We start from the raw sequence: 8,486 nt of genomic DNA, 5'->3' as shown, positions 1-8,486 counted from the left end.
AACGTTGTCACCCCTGGTAACTTGTGCATTAATAAACATCTGTTCGACCGATCTGATGACATGATTCAAAGTGTAATATTTTATTATATTGTATACTGTCACGTTCAACAAATAAGAGACGTTTTAATAAACGAAGGGAAGAACNACACGCGAGAGATTCGTTAGTTGACCCCCGCGTCAGAATCCGAAGATGAGTGATTTACATTGAAGTGTATCGGACGGCCATCTACGTTGAAAAGCGACGCAAAGGGGGTACCTTCTGCCTCGGATGTCGACGCCAGGGGGCAATGACCAAACGTCGATACGTGACGATGAGGGGTGAGACTGATATTCGAATCAGGTGTGTGTGTGCGTGTGTGTGTGTGTGTGTAGGTGTGTGTGTGCGTGCGTGTGTGTGTGTGTGTGCGTTCATGTTTGTATATCCCGGTGGGTACCTAAACCTGAATGCACACCAACTCATGGGGACTCGTGTCACTGTGGGGACCAAAATTGAGGTCCTCATGGGCACAAAAGCTTATAAATTGTACAGAACAATATTTTTTTTAAATCTAAAAATGCAAAAGGTGTTCTATGATCTTTAGGTTTAGGGATAAGGTTAGGGATAGGGGATAGAATATACAGTTTGTACAGTATAAAAAAACATTACGCCTATGGACTGTCCCCACAGGGATAGTAAACCAGACACGTGTGCGTGTGTGTACATTGGCGTTGCTATGCCCTTTTTAGGAGGGCTTTAGTCACCCTAAAGTTCTAGCTTAGCCCCCCTAAAAAATGTGAGTAATTATGTAATTTGTACAGGAATTCGAGATCGCTTTATAGTCTTCTTTAAAACTGTTATTATGAAAACAGTCTCTTTCACAAGACAACTTCCTCTACAGATTAAATGCCATTGTAATAGAATGCGCTTGTGTCATTTAAAGATACTTACATTTATGTCTTTTTTTGCGACTTATATATATATTAATCTATGAGGGGCCTATGAGGGGCCGTACGAGCCGAAATTCATTCTAGCACTCTCACACACTCACATTCTCCTCTCACACACTCACATTCTCCTTTCACACACTCACATTCTCCTTTCACACACTCACATTCTCCTCTCACACACTCACATTCTCCTTTCGCACACATACATTTTTCCTCTCACACACGTACATTTTTCCTCTCACACATGTACATTTTTCCTCTCACACACGTACATTTTTCCTCTCACACACGTACATTTTTCCTCTCACACACGTACATTTTTCCTCTCACACGCGTACATTTTTCTCCTTTCACACTCACATTCTCCTTTCACACACACTCACATTCTCCTTCCACACACATACATTTTTCCTCTTGTGCTCAAATATTTTAACGCGCACATTCTAACGTTTTTCTCTTATATTCATATATTTTTACGCACACATTTATACATTTTGCTCTTATGTAAACGTATTCAAAGTATACATTTAGTATTAAAAATTATAAATGTATGTAAGAAGAAAATATATGTATGTAAGAGAAGAATGTATGTATGTGTGAGAGAGTATAGTGAAAACGGAAGGTGTATGATGGAAACGGAAGGCAGGTCATGCAGACGGCGCTTCCGTGTATCAAAGACGCCGTAAAATGCGGCGTTTTCTATAATATTAAAATCAGCAGCGCCTTTTCTACACAGTCCAGCCCCTCCAATGAACAGAAAGACCTGTGTAGTAGAATGTCGATCTGAATAACGTTTCCTGTTTTTAACTTTATTGCGAATCATGTTTAGACTTTCATTGTGTGATATTTCTCCATTGGGCACGTTTTTGAGAGTGTGTACGTTCATGACTCTGTGTACGTTCATGTTTGTAAGTTGTCAGCCTCGGTAGCGGAGTGGACCGCGTGCGCGGCAGCAGCGCAGTCTCGCTTTTAACGACAGGAGTTCGACTCCGCGGTCCGACCATATTCTTCGTTCCTTTTGAATTGTTTTATTGGGTCATGTTTTTAAATGTCGGAACACTACCCTCTTGCTGACAACTGATTAAATGACAAGAAACGCTTATTAACAAGCCAACCGGTGTAAGGCCTTAATGCATGTAACAGCTGCGGGCTAAGTCTGCTTACTGTAGGCTACAGTGGCTGTTGTGAGTATGTTTTTATTGATTAAAAATTATTTCCCATACGAACGTGTTTGTTTTTCTATTTACATATAGACTGTACATGCTGCCTGCATTCAGTATAAAACGCTATAAGCGTTTGACGATCAAAAATCTAAAAATTATGGACTGTTCACATACAGAAACAATAAGGGAAATGCTGACAAAAAACTATTTTTACGTTATTATTATATAGATTTTTTTTGATGACAAAAACGGCATTTTAAAGGAAAATATAGGCCTGTTTTTATAACTTATTTATTGGTAAATACAGAGCAACGAGCAGCAAAGGTGCAATTACAACGAAACGTTTTTCCCTTCATGATAAAAGGATAGCCTATAGCCTACGTATAGCCATCTTAAGCTAAATTGTCAAACGAAAATAAAAGGCAATTGATTAGGCTGTTTAATGCACATTTACGGATTCTCAATTACAACGAAACTTGAAATGAAATAAAAACATTGTTCACACACCGTCGGCTAACTGTGCAGAACGTATACATTATATGCAACACAAAAGCACTGGATATTTAGGTTATAATACGCTCCATCCACATCGAGCTGAGTTTCTTTATAGAAAAAACACGTGCTTTGTCGAGTAAAATAAATCATATCGAAATGAAGTTTGTTTCTCAGTCTGTTGAGGCCGGATGAGGAGAAACACTCTCCTCCGAGGCGCGCTGCTTCAATAGCCTATACCAAATACTGCCTTCTTTTTATAGAGGTTGCTAAGCGATCACGTTTGTTAAAAACGTTTTGTATTTTGGGATGGTTATTTTGACGAGGCAGGCGAGGCCGCATTCACTTATCTCAGTTTTAGTTTGGGACTTATGCATAACAGCATTATGTAAGTGATTTTGTTTAAGTGTAAGTGAGTCCGAACCTCCCATTTGCCTCTTTTTCCCATCACACATCAGATCGTAAAGACATTTATTTAGCCCGCAGCTGTTACATGCATTAAGGCCTTACACCGGTTGGCTTGTTAATAAGCGTTTCTTGTCATTTAATCAGTTGTCAGCAAGAGGGTAGTGTTCCGACATTTAAAAACATGACCCAATAAAACAATTCAAAAGGAACGAAGAATATGGTCGGACTGCGGAGTCGAATTCCTGTCGTTAAAAGCGAGAATGTGCTGCTGCCGCGCACGCGGTCCACTCCGCTACCGAGGCTGACAACTTACAAACATGAACGTACACACTCTCAAAAACGTGCCCAATGGAAAAATATCACACAATGAAAGTCTAAACATGATTCGCAATAAAGTTAAAAACAGGAAACGTTATTCAGATCGACATTCTACTACACAGGTCTTTCTGTTCATTGGAGGGGCTGGACTGTGTAGAAAAGGCGCTGCTGATTTTAATATTATAGAAAACGCCACATTTTACGGCGTCTTTGATACACGGAAGCGCCGTCTGCATGACCTGCCTTCCGTTTCCATCATACACCTTCCGTTTTCACTATACTCTCTCACACATACATACATTCTACTCTTACATACATATATTTTCTTCTTACATACATTTATAATTTTTAATACTAAATGTATACTTTGAATACGTTTACATAAGAGCAAAATGTATAAATGTGTGCGTAAAAATATATGAATATAAGAGAAAAACGTTAGAATGTGCGCGTTAAAATATTTGAGCACAAGAGGAAAAATGTATGTGTGTGGAAGGAGAATGTGAGTGTGTGTGAAAGGAGAATGTGAGTGTGAAAGGAGAAAAATGTATGTGTGCGAGAGGAGAATGTGAGTGTGTGTGAAAGGAGAATGTATGTGTGTGAGAGGAAAAATGTACGTGTGTGAGAGGAAAAATGTACGTGTGTGAGAGGAAAAATGTACGTGTGTGAGAGGAAAAATGTACGTGTGCGAAAGGAGAATGTGAGTGTGTGAAAGGAGAATGTGAGTGTGTGAGAGGAAAAATGTACGTGAGTGAAAGGAGAATGTGAGTGTGTGAGAGGAGAATGTGAGTGTGTGAAAGGAGAAAGTGTGTGTGTGAGAGGAGAATGTGAGTGTGTGAGAGTGCTAGAATGAATTTCGGCTTGTACGGCCCCTCATAGTATACTGCTTTTTAGTCATTTGTGTGAAACAAAAGATTTTGCTTTTATATTTCAGAAATATGCCCCCATCTTTTCAGGGAAGTCATGGATGGGTAAAGTACACTGTGTAAGCACAGCTAAATAGGCCTTGGAATATGGTGTGTACTAAATCAAAAGAATTGACCTTTGTGCCAAGAAATGATGGTACCAACGATCATTTAGTGGTATGAATTCATAGTATTTCTAAATTTCCTTTTATTTAATAAATTGTGCCAATGATCAACATGCTTTTAAAGTTTATGTTAAACATTTCAAAATGCATTGCAATGGATTGTGTATTTCTTCTCTTTGACACTCTTATTAATTCACTCAAATATAAAGATTCCACAGATCAGTAACTATACTACAGTAAATATGGTATATACTGTATACTGTATAATGTCTTTTGCAGGCTGCTTATAACTCAATTTAATTTCTGCATTAGATCATTTGCTTGTGACTTTTATAGAGATGTTTACTGTGGTTTTAAGTTGTTAAATAAATCCATATGATACATAGATATAAAATTAAATATAGATAATACAAACCCGATTCCAAAAAAGTTGGGACACTGTACAAATTGTGAATAAAAAAGGAATGCAATAATTTACGAATCTCATAAACTTATATTTAATTCACAATAGAATATAGATAACATATCAAATGTTGAAAGTGAGACATTTTGAAATGTCATGCCAAATATTGGCTCATTTTGGATTTCATGAGAGCTAGACATTCCAAAAAAGTTGGGACAGGTAGCAATAAGAGGCCGGAAAAGTTAAATGTACATATAAGGAACAGCTGGAGGACCAATTTGCAACTTATTAGGTCAATTGGCAACATGATTGGGTATAAAAAGAGCCTCTCAGAGTGGCAGTGTCTCTCAGAAGTCAAGATGGGCAGAGGATCACCAATTCCCCCAATGCTGCGGCGAAAAATAGTGGAGCAATATCAGAAAGGAGTTTCTCAGAGAAAAATTGCAAAGAGTTTGAAGTTATCATCATCTACAGTGCATAATATCATCCAAAGATTCAGAGAATCTGGAACAATCTCTGTGCGTAAGGGTCAAGGCCGGAAAACCATACTGGATGCCCGTGATCTTCGGGCCCTTAGACGGCACTGCATCACATACAGGAATGCTACTGTAATGGAAATCACAACATGGGCTCAGGAATACTTCCAGAAAACATTGTCGGTGAACACAATCCACCGTGCCATTCGCCGTTGCCGGCTAAAACTCTATAGGTCAAAAAAGAAGCCATATCTAAACATGATCCAGAAGCGCAGGCGTTTTCTCTGGGCCAAGGCTCATTTAAAATGGACTGTGGCAAAGTGGAAAACTGTTCTGTGGTCAGACGAATCAAAATTTGAAGTTCTTTTTGGAAAACTGGGACGCCATGTCATCCGGACTAAAGAGGACAAGGACAACCCAAGTTGTTATCAGCGCTCAGTTCAGAAGCCTGCATCTCTGATGGTATGGGGTTGCATGAGTGCGTGTGGCATGGGCAGCTTACACATCTGGAAAGGCACCATCAATGCTGAAAGGTATATCCAAGTTCTAGAACAACATATGCTCCCATCCAGACGTCGTCTCTTTCAGGGAAGACCTTGCATTTTCCAACATGACAATGCCAGACCACATACTGCATCAATTACAACATCATGGCTGCGTAGAAGAAGGATCCGGGTACTGAAATGGCCAGCCTGCAGTCCAGATCTTTCACCCATAGAAAACATTTGGCGCATCATAAAGAGGAAGATGCGACAAAGAAGACCTAAGACAGTCGAGCAACTAGAAGCCTGTATTAGACAAGAATGGGACAACATTCCTATTCCTAAACTTGAGCAACTTGTCTCCTCAGTCCCCAGACGTTTGCAGACTGTTATAAAAAGAAGAGGGGATGCCACACAGTGGTAAACATGGCCTTGTCCCAACTTTTTTGAGATGTGTTGATGCCATGAAATTTAAAATCAACTTATTTTTCCCTTAAAATGATACATTCTCTCAGTTTAAACATTTGATATGTCATCTATGTTGTATTCTGAATAAAATATTGAAATTTGAAACTTCCACATCATTGCATTCTGTTTTTATTCACAATTTGTACAGTGTCCCAACTTTTTTGGAATCGGGTTTGTAGATAATATGTTGTTTTTATACAGCAACCACAAACTAGCACAAAAAACAAGATGAAATTCTTTACCTCAGAAAAAACCTCACTGACAGCAACAACTGACAAAACTGGATATATGCAAGGTAAGGATATCTTGTGAAACAAAAATGGCAGAGCTTTCAAGTGCATCAATCAAAGCTGCACAAAAGATGCTACAACCTGAAATGTCAATGTCATTATTCTTCCATTATTATATTGTCCCAAGTTACATTACTTCTTTTGTATTACTGCTGCAGGTGAGACGATCAGAGTTTTTGACGATGCTGACAACTCTTTGTCTCGTGATGTCAAGCTAAAATACAGCCTCAAGCAACAACAGACCTTCGTTGCCGGGACGAGTACTAATAACGCATATAGAAATATCGTCAACGAAGTTAAGGCCCGCATTCCATCTGGAGAAAAGACAAAAGTCGCAATAGACCTGAAGCTTCCACCTGACATAATTGTCACTATTGGAAACTATAGAATTATTAAAGTGCAGTATGAACTCAAGGTATATCTAATGTCTTTATGAACGTAATGTATTTCTCTCAAATGTTTTGTCTAATACCATCGATTTTATGCCCCTAATCAATCAAGAAGTAAAACAAATAAATCCATTGAATGGTTTCTCTTTTCTAATATGCGTACAATTATTTTCCATTTCATGGTTCAATTAAACTGTTCTGCACATTATTCTCTTTCAGATTTATCTGTGCCCTTTGCCTCAGATCCAGAAGTCACATTACCTGTGGTTATTCTTCCAGTCGTCCAGCAGTTTTCTCCCTGGCTAGGCCCACCTAACCCTGTTCCCTATCCAGCTCCTGGTGGGCTACCTTCTGCACTAGCTGAAGGGCTGTACCCATGTCTGTACAACCCAGAATATACAAAGTCACCTTATCCAGGGGTAATTTCATCTGCTGCATTAGAGTTATATCCAAATGCCATGTCATCTGGTTTCCATAAAGCCCCAGTTGTACCAGGTTTTGATTCAATTCAAAGCACACAAGGATCTTCTCCTAATTAGTCTCATTTACCAGCCACAATGTCAGAGTAGCACTTATGCTGTGTCAGTTTAAGCCGAAATGGCTTTATATGCATCCATTCAATCTCTTATGGTGCCTAATATAACAGAAAATGTATAAGTTGCTGCTTTTGAGAAAATATATTAATATGTAGTCATTGGGGACGTCTGTGCACCATGCTTTCTCATTTGCACCTATCACCACGGTGGGGTGTGTATTTCCCCTTTCTGATTATTTGCATTCATGCCTTTGGCAGAACCTTAGATCCAAAGCCACTTTTCATTTAAAATATTTTCAAATTTTCCAGTTGTCTTTGTACTCTGCACTATTTACCTCTGCCTATTATGTACTTGTCTTGTTGGTATCAACAAATTCTATGAAATCGTCATAGGATGATAATAATGATTAAATTCAAAAAGAAAAGACCTGAACCCAGCTGAACCACTTTGGTATGGCTTGCATGCTTTGAGTGAAACACTTATCACACAAACCCATCATGTTGTACATAGGGTAGAAAATGGCAAAATATGTTGTAACAAAGATGTAAACAAAATTATTTAATATGGTATTGTATAGTAATCCATTAATACTTGTTTTGATTGGAATTACTGGAATAAACATGTTTATTATGGGGTGTTAGATTTTTGTCTCTATGCAAACTATAATATCTAAGTTATACATCTCCAGTAATTGTGCAAAAAATTCCTATAGTGTATTTTCAAAAAGTTTTGGAATATTTTTCCTCTCCCTATATTTGTCACTACCAAAACACAATAATATATAATTTAATTGCAGGGTAATATAATTCCGGCTGAATATTAAATTAATAATTTAATATTGAGCTAATAAATTTTGTTTATGTTTACACTTTTGCACTCTTTTATTAAAGTTATTTTAGATTAATTAATAACAATTACAATGTTAACTATATTTCAAGTGTAATTTATGAGAGTTGTTGTATTTTAATGCAATCTTTTTAAAAGGCATAAAGTACTGTAGTACTGTGTAACCTCTTTTACACCACTACATCTGACTGTACATTAGCTATAATGTTAACATAAAACGTCTTGGTTACGGATGTAACCTCGGTTCCCTGATGGAGG

The 8,486-nt window shown here is 38.0% G+C and overlaps 1 pseudogene; it reads left to right on the top strand.

Moving 5' to 3' along the window:
- The first annotated feature begins 287 nt into the window (after positions 1-287).
- On the top strand, positions 288-7,385 carry LOC130563572 (arrestin domain-containing protein 3-like; annotated as a pseudogene).
- Positions 7,386-8,486: the final 1,101 nt, after the last annotated feature.

This window comes from Triplophysa rosa, linkage group LG2 (genome assembly GCF_024868665.1).
Source record: "Triplophysa rosa linkage group LG2, Trosa_1v2, whole genome shotgun sequence".
Taxonomy (NCBI): Eukaryota; Metazoa; Chordata; class Actinopteri; order Cypriniformes; family Nemacheilidae; genus Triplophysa; species Triplophysa rosa.
Note: the sequence above shows the minus strand (reverse complement) of the source record. Positions and strands in the feature narration are given on the sequence as shown.